Source organism: Misgurnus anguillicaudatus, chromosome 18 (genome assembly GCF_027580225.2).
Source record: "Misgurnus anguillicaudatus chromosome 18, ASM2758022v2, whole genome shotgun sequence".
Taxonomy (NCBI): Eukaryota; Metazoa; Chordata; class Actinopteri; order Cypriniformes; family Cobitidae; genus Misgurnus; species Misgurnus anguillicaudatus.
The window spans coordinates 36,703,906-36,713,111 of record NC_073354.2 but is presented as its reverse complement, the minus strand read 5'-3'; positions in this window follow the sequence as shown (position 1 = coordinate 36,713,111).

The following is a 9,206-nucleotide window of genomic DNA, read 5'->3' as shown; positions in this document are numbered from 1 at the left end:
AAGGCTACAGTGAACAGATATGTCTTCAAGGACGACTTAAAAATGGCTAAAGATGAAGATGACCTCACATAGAGAGGAAGACTATTCCACAATTTTGGACCCCTCACCGAAAAAGCGTGGTCACCCTTGGATTTATACCGGCAGCGAGGAACCGTCAGTAACAGTTGGTCAGAGGACCTTAGTGCTCTAGTCGGAGAGTAAAGATGTAAAAGATCACTGATGTACTTGGGAGCGAGCCCAGCTAATGCCTTATAAACAAACATAAAAATTTTGAAATCCACTCTGTATTTGACCGGGAGCCAGTGTAAGTTTCTCAGAGCTGGGGTAATGTGATCCCTTTTCCTTAAACCAAGTAACAGTCTGGCTGCAGCATTCTGAACAAGTTGTAAACGAGATAATGCATTTTGGGGCAAGCCACTGTACAGTGAATTACAATAATCTAACCTAGATGTAATAAATGAATGGATTACAATTTCCAAGTCAGAAGGGGAGAGCAAGGATTTAATTTTAGCAATTTGTCTCAGTTGGTTAAAACTGCTTTTTACAACGGCACTAATCTGCTTGTTGAAAAGAAGGGAAGAGTCAAAAATTACTCCAAGGTTCCTCACATGGTCTTGTATATTCGATGCTAACGGGCCTAGTTCGACAACTAGTCCAGGCTGACTGGACAAGGAGGATCCAAGAATCAGGACTTCCATTTTTCTCTCATTTAATTGTAAAAAGTTGTTTGCCAGCCACTGTTTTATATCTTTAAAACAATTTAATGCATTGTTAAGGCTGGTACAGACGGTACGACTTTAAAATCGTCGGCCGATTTTCCAACCCTGAGAGACCCCACACACGGCGATAAAACATCGCGGGTCTAACAGTTTTGGTCGTACAGTTAGTGGTGCGCTGCCACATGGCAAAATCAACACATCACACACGAACCGATTTGACTCCCGAGCAGTCCCAGGTCAGACGGGAAATCTCGCAAAATCTCTCGCGATCAAACGTGATTTCAGAGTAAACAATCATGGCGGACGAAGAGGATGCAGTGGCGATAGTTTGCAGTTTGTTTTTAACCAAAAATTGCGTTTGCGCGCAATTTCTGTTTTACCCTTGGTCTAGTCCATAGTTGGATGCATTGAGATGCAGTAAATATGACCGGTGACTTCCCGGTACTTCCTCGCTGCTTCGTCACCTCGCTTTCTGATTGGCTACATGTCACAGTCCACAGGCTGCGTGCTCGTTTGTCCGCAGGAGACACCACACACGAGAAGAAATCGGGCCAAAAAAATCCAACATGTTGGATATCCCCGATTTGAGATCGGAGCGGTCCCGAGGTCCTTCCGAGTAGACGAGAGCAGTCTAAACACACCACACACGGCAAGAATATCTGATCAGTTTATTTTAGGTTATCGGAGCATCCTTAAGATTGTCGGAAGGGGTGAATCGGGGCTAAAATCGGCATAATTATCCTGCCGTGTGAACCAGCCTTTAGATGCACAGTTCTTGTCTATACTCACAGGAAAATAAAATTGGGAGTCGTCGGCATAGCAGTGATAGGATATACTATACTTCTGAAAGATGGAACTCAGAGGAAGCATGTACAATGAAAATAACAGGGGTCCCAAAATTGATCCCTGAGGAACACCACATTTTAACTGGGATGAAGCAGAAGAGAAGTTGGCCATGTTCACAGAGAAAGTCCTTTCTTTTAAATAGGAAGAGAACCACTGAAGGGTTGTCCCATGGATGCCCACCATGCATTCTAAACGTTTCAGAAGAATATCATGATCAATTGTGTCAAAGGCAGCGCTGAGATCTAACAAAACTAGGACCACTGGCGAACCTAAATCCATAGATAATAAGATATCATTTGTGACCCTAAGTAATGCAGATTCAGTGCTGTGCAAACATCTGAAGCCGGACTGAAATGTATCCAAAATATTAAATGCGTTTAAGTAGGAGTAAAGCTGAGAGTAGACGACTCTCTCCAAAATCTTTGACATAAAAGGCAATTTGGAGATCGGTCTGTAATTATCATGTTTCGAAGGATCCAGATAAGCTTTCTTCAAAAGGGGATGTATAATAGCATGCTTAAAGCTACTGGGCACAATGCCACTTGCTAATGAGCTGTTGACTATAGCTGTCACACTGACATTAAGTGTCATAAAAACTTCTTTAAAAAGACGTGTAGGAAGTGAATCCAGCTTATAGCTTGAAAACTTCAACTTAGCGACTATGTCTGCTATTTGTTCTGATGTAACTAGTTCGAAATTAGTCAGAGAACTGGTAACTGGAGTAGTTTGAGGTTGATCAAATGGAACGGGTATAATCCCACATTTTATTTGCTCAATTTTATGAGTAAAAGAGTGTAGAAATAATTGACAGTTCTCTTCAGAAGCTTCCAGAACAATGTTTTCTGTTGGATATAAAACCGAATTAATTGTCTTAAACAAAACTTTCGGTCTATTAGCATTTTCAGAGATCAGTGTAGAAAAATAGTTGGCTTTTGCATCCTTAACAGCTTTCTGATAAGTTGTCAAACATTCTTTTAGGATGCCATAAGAGACTTGAAGCTTATCTCGTTTCCATTTTCGCTCAGCCATTGTGCACTCTTGCCTGAGAGCGCGAGTTTCATAATTTAACCAAGGCTGAGAGACACTCTTACCAATATTTGTAAGCGACTTTACACAAAAGCAAGCCCAAAGTCACTTATGATAAGCGGACTTGGCAACACTGAGTTCTAGTCGAGCGTGCTGCGTGCGGCTGCGTGCCACTTATCAGCCAATCAAAACAAAGAAAAGAAAAAGGCTACACAATAGCCAATCAGAAAATAGCACTGTTGTATCTGTGTAAGATTTAACGCAACAACCAATAAAAAAAGCATATCCTCGTTTGCTTTATTTATGCTGCCAAATAATTTAGGTAAGACTGTTATTCTTACACAAACTAATTTGTTAAACACATTTAAATTACAACCCCAAAACAGAAAAAGTTGGGACACTGTAGAAATTGTGAGTAAAAAAGGAATGGAATAATTTACAAATCTCATAAACTTATATTTTATTCGCAATAGAATATAGATAACATATCAAATGTTTAAAGTGATACATTTTGAAATGTCATGCCAAATATTGGCTCATTTTGGATTTCATGAGAGCTACACATTCCAAAAAAAGTTGGGACAGGTAGCAATAAGAGGCCAGAAAAGTTAAATGTACATATAAGGAACAGCTGGAGGAGGACCAATGTTTAGGAATAGGAATGTTTTCCCATTCTTGTCTAATACAGACTTCTAGTTGCTCAACTGTCTTAGCTCTTCTTTGTCGCATCTTCCTCTTTATGATTTACCAAATCTTTTCTATGGGTGACAGATCTGGACTGCAGGCTGGCCATTTCAGTACTCAGATCTTTCTTCTACGCAGTCTTGACATTGTAATTGATGCAGTATGTGGTCTGGCATTGTCATGTTGGAAAATGCAAGGTCTTCCCTGAAAGAGACGATGTCTAAATGGAATCAAATGTGTCCAGAACTTGGATAAACCTTTCAGCATTGATGGTGCCTTTCCAGATGTGTAAGCTGCCCATGACACACGTACTCATGCAACCCCAAACCATCAGAGATGCAGGCTTCTGAAAAGAATGCTAATAACAACTTGGGTTGTCATTGTCCTCTTTAGTCCGGATGAAATGTCATCCCAGTTTTCCAAAAAGAACTTCAAATTTTGATTCGTTGGACCACAGAACAGTTTTTCACTTTGCTACAGTCCATTTTAAATGAGCGTTGTCCAGGGAAACGCCTGTGCTTCTGGATCATGTTTAGATATGGCTTCTTTTTTGACCTATAGAGTTTTAGTTGGCAACAGCGAATGACACGGTGGATTGTGTTCACTGACAATGTTTTCTGGAAGTATTCCTGACCCCATTTTATGATTTCCATTACAGCAACATTCCTGTATGTGATGCAGTGCCGTCTAAGAGCCCGAAGATCACGGGCATCAAGTATGGTTTGTCGGTCTTGACCCTTACGCACAGAGATTGTTCCAGATTCTCTGAATCTTTGAATGATATTATGCACTGTAGATGATGATAACGTCAATCTCTTTGCAACTTTTGTCTGAGAAACTCAGAAAACTATTTTTCACCGCAGTATTCGGGGAATTGGTGATTCTCTGCCCATCTTGACTTCTGAGAGACACTGCCACTCTGAGAGGCTCTTTTTATACCCAATCATGTTGCCAAATGACCTAATAAGTTGCAAATTGGTCCTTAAGCTTTTCCTTGTGTGTACATTGAGATTTTCTGGCCTCTTATTCCTACCTGTCCCAACTTTTTTTGGAATGTGTAGCTCTCATGAAATGCAAAATGAGCCAATATTTGGCATGACATTTCAAAATATCTCACTTTCAACATTTGATATGTTATCTATATTCTACTGTGAATAAAATATAAGTTTATGAGATTTGTAAATTATTCCATTACTTTTTTACTCACAATTACTACAGTGTCCCAACTTTTTCTGTTTTGAGGTTGTATAAATAAAACATAAATATGGTAACCTCCTGCTGTCATGCTTGAACAATTAAATTAAAAGCTTGTCTCTTATAGACGCCTGTCTCTTTTAGACGCCTGGTGTGACGATAGGTTTGGGAAAATAAAAGCCTGGGCTATTATTTGAAGTTTTACGGTATATGTGCCCTCACGAGGATGAGCGCAAATATTATTCTACGTGCATACTCGCACATCACTCGCCCGAGTGTGCTTTATCCGTACCTTAGATTTGGGTCTGAATAAACGTAACATACTTTCGCACAACTTGTAGCCAGTAGGGGCCCCCCCAAGCCTGCGAGGCCCCACGCAAATGCGTGGTTTGCGTAGTGGGTAAACACGCTACTGTTCCTAACCTAGGTACTTGATGGCTCTTTTTCTTATATGTAGTTGTGTGCATTATATGTAATCTAGAGTTCTCAACGGGTCGGGCCAGCCCGACAAACCCGACGGGACCCGCGAATTCGGGCCGGGTTCGGGTCAAAAATATAAGCAACTGAGTCGGGTCGGGTCGGACCTCGGGCTTAATCTTTTACGCTCCGCGAAAAAAATTATTAATCATCACTGCTGTTCACCGTAAAGAAAGTCTGGTCTGGCTGCTGCAACATGCATCACAGAGAGGGGCGGGGGATAGCAATGAGTTCCGGGATGGATCAGCAACGGATCCAGACCGGAGCTGCCGGCTTCAGAACGGATCCGTTGCGGATCCGCCCCAGAGCTTATTGCTATCACTGCATGCACGCCTGTTGCCTGGAGAAGAAGAGATGGAGAAAAGTAAACTTGCCGCAGGTGAATTCATTTTTAGGCATATTTATATAGCCTATATTTAAAGTTTATTGTTTCAGTTGTTTGTATTGTTAAAGGCGTGAACATTAAAGCTTGGTTTGAATTTCCGTCTGCTGGTCATGATAATAGCCTAACGTTACGTGTATGAGAAAAAAAGGCAGGGGGGGGGGGTCGGCGGCGTCGGGCCGCTGGTCGGGTTCGGACAGATAATTCACGTTGATGTGTCGGGTTACATCGGGTCCGGGCTTTAAAAGCCACGGGCCGGGTCGGGTTGTAAGTTTCAGGCCCGTTGAGAACTCTAATGTAATGTAATGTGTTGCATTACATCTAACACTCTGCGCCCCTATGCGCTATTAGGCTGTGTACACACCAAAAGATTTTTACATCTTATAAGATTTTAAAAATGTAATGGACCACAAACATGAGGCTAAAAAATCCTAGATTTAACCGTTTTGCTCCTATAGTGTGTGCAAAACTGTTGGACAGTGGCCCTCCAGGACCAGGATTCCCCACTCCTGGTTTAAAGTCATGCTTCATCCTTGGATCAATGCACAAGGTCAGGATTAGTTGGAGAACATTGTTTAAAGGAGTTTTTGGATGTGCAATGGAAATGTGTATTGTGTAACTTTAGAAGGATCTCTTGACAGAAATGTAATTTAATGTACGTGGCTATACTATCAGTGGTGTATAAAGAATTTACATAATAAACTGTATTGTTTTTATTACTTTTGAATGAGACATATTTATCTACATACACCACGGGTTCCCTTACATGGAAGTCACCATCATGTTTCTACTGTAGCCCTAAATGGACAAACTGCTCTACTGAACGCATTTTGTCATTATGCTGTCCCAGATGATGACGTGTTTGTCCTGTGGCGGCTACTGTAGCTTCTCTATGTGATTCTAAAGGGAGGGTGAGCTGTTGGTTATAATTCATAATCTCACCGTTAGATGACGCTAAAATCTACACACAGCACACAGGTGTTAACATGAAATTAGGGAAATGGACAGAAGTCTACCTGTGCCGATTGGATTTTACTTTAAAGAAAAGATTTCAGTGAGTTAACACGACCTTACAAGTGACCAGCTTATTAAGCATAATCAGAGTAAAACTGTAAATGTAAAAGATCTCAGTAAAAAGATCTGCCTTTACGCTTTGTTTATCCATGAATGCTTTTTTTGGAAAATATTCAATAAAGTCTACAGAGCATAGCACATCTTTAGCCTTACCCCAGATTTCCACCGACTGCGGAGCGGCTGCAGATCAGCTCCGTTGCGTTACGGCTCCGCACTCCGCCGTCCGTCAATACCCACCAGATCCGTATTTGTTGCAGAGCGGCTGCGTGCTGAAGTGACGAGGACCCATGAGGTCTCGCAAATTCACGTGATGAACGCGCGATACCGAGTTCTGTCTCTGCCCATTATGCCGTTGAATTATGCCGTTTTTACAAACCAGCCCAGATCACAACACGAGATCTCGCGTAGACAGAGCAGTACATCAAATCCATCCAAAATTATAAAAATAAAAAGGCTGCTAAAACATTTACTTATGCTCTATCTTTAATGTATTTATTTGAAACTCCCCCTGGCTCTGTTCTTGTCTATTGTTTGTTGTTACTGTATTAATTACTTTATTTGTGTGTGTGTTTGTAATGTTTGTATTGCAAAGATTGACTGCGGATTCGGAGCGCAGTCAGTGGAAATACACACATTGAATGGAAACCGATTGACTCCGCCGCCGTTCCGCAGCAGATCCGCAGCCGTTTCGCAGTCGGTGGAAATCCGGGGTTAGTTTAAATGCATTCCTCTTGCACAATGAAAAATTATCCTCTAGAATGGCTGTTTGTCATGCTGTAAAGATGAGGGTTCTAGTGAAATCATTTGGTACAGTGGTTCTCAACTCCAGTCCCCCCCCCAAGAATGTTTTAGATGTATCCTTATATGAAACACCTGATTCCACTCATTAGGCTCCTGCCAGAATGAAACTTTTCCTTAAAGCTATGGTCTACGATTTCAAAGATTGTTCATTATTAATAACCTCGTTTAGATGCTGGTTATGGTTCTACAGTAACATCCTAACAATATGAAGAGAAAAAAGAATTTAAAAAATCCATTCAGTCTATTGGGTGTATGGTAGCAGATAAGTTGACCAATGTAAACTGTCCGGCCAGACAGCTTACATTGGTTAACTGCACTCATCCAATCCCTGCTACATTTGAAAATCCACCTCGTGCTCACGTCTCCACCCCATCACACACCACCCCGCCCCTCTCCTGCCTGCGACATGAAATTTGTGTCAGTGTATGGTAGCTAGCGAAGCAGCAACATCTCACTAATGGAAAAAAACTAAATGACAGCAGCAAGCAGCCCCTGCTTGTCCCTACAGTAAAGGTTGGAAGAAAAAGGAAGTCTGTTGAAGAAAGAGCAGAGGTTAAAAAAATGTGAAAAATGGCGGACTCTAAGTAAAATCAATATATGGTCCGCCATTGACCGTTGGAGGAAGCTTCAGGGAGATTTGGGGCTGAAAACCGACGCCGACACGGCAGACTTTTGTTGAACAGGTACGCACTTATGTATACTTTTATTGTGTGAGGTGTTACATAAATATCTTTTTATGAGTCTGACAACAAGCTGTCGGTCGGCATCAGAATGTTAGCCGTTTAGCATCGCGTATCACGGGTCAAAGTAATTATATTTACTAAGATTGTGTGAGGTGTTACATAAATATAGTATTATAATCTGACTACATGCTGATGCTGCCGGTCGGCATTGGAATGTTAGCCATTTAGCATCGCGTATCACGGGTCAAAGTAATTATATTTATAAAGTCATTTCTTGAAGCTCATGAGGGGAAACGTATGCCAAACGTTGTTGTGAAAGTAAATAACGTCAATTACAATCATAATTGTAATTGTTCATTCCTTCAAGCCTTTATGTGTTTACTGCTCGGTAAATCTCTGTTCTGATGTTTACTACCAGTGATAAATGAGTGACGTTGAATGAGTGACGTTGAATGAGTGACGTTGTTCAGTGGTTTCCCGGTGGGAGGGATCAGGTAGCACAGAGGGGCGGGATGAGTTTTTTAAAACTTACTAACCGTCTCAGGCTTTCTAGACCGATTTTTAACATCGTATACTACAGCTTTAATTAACATCTACAAGCTGATGATCTGAATCAGGTGTTTAATATATGGAGACATCTAAAATGTTCTGGGAGAAGGGGCCGAGGACTGGAGTTGAGAACCATTGATTTAGTAAAACTCTTGCGCTGCGTCCCAAACCACCTACTTCCATACTATATAGTATTTATTTTTTATTTAATTAGTTATTTAATATGGACATAGCAATAACATTGGATGAACCAGATGCATTGTATAAAGTGTTATAGCACATGTGCTAATTTTCAACACCTGTCCATAGGAGGCTTTTACAACTAAAAAACTAACTAAAACCACAGTATACTAAACAAGCACAGTTACACATGAGAACAACTTTGGCCCGATTTAAGCCACTGTTTGAGCTCTCTGATAAAGATGTTAATATTGTTCTGCAGTTTAAATCCAGTGGGGAGAGAGTTCCATAGTATAGCCCCTCTGAAGGAGATGCTAGATTGTCCAAAAGATGTTCTTAGCTTCGGGAGCACACAATCCCCACTAGCTGAGGCTCTGGTGGAAGAGAACCCTGACGCCTCTTCATGAGTCCCGAAAACAGTGGTGACACACAATTGTTCAAACATTTAAAAGTCAATTTCAAAACACTAAACTTTATAAAATTTTCAAAAGTAAAAAGCTTGTGCTTTTGTATGATATCACACTGATGCCATCTCATAGGTTTTTTATCAAATATCTTAATTGCCTGTTTGTAAAGAGAGGTGACTGGTTT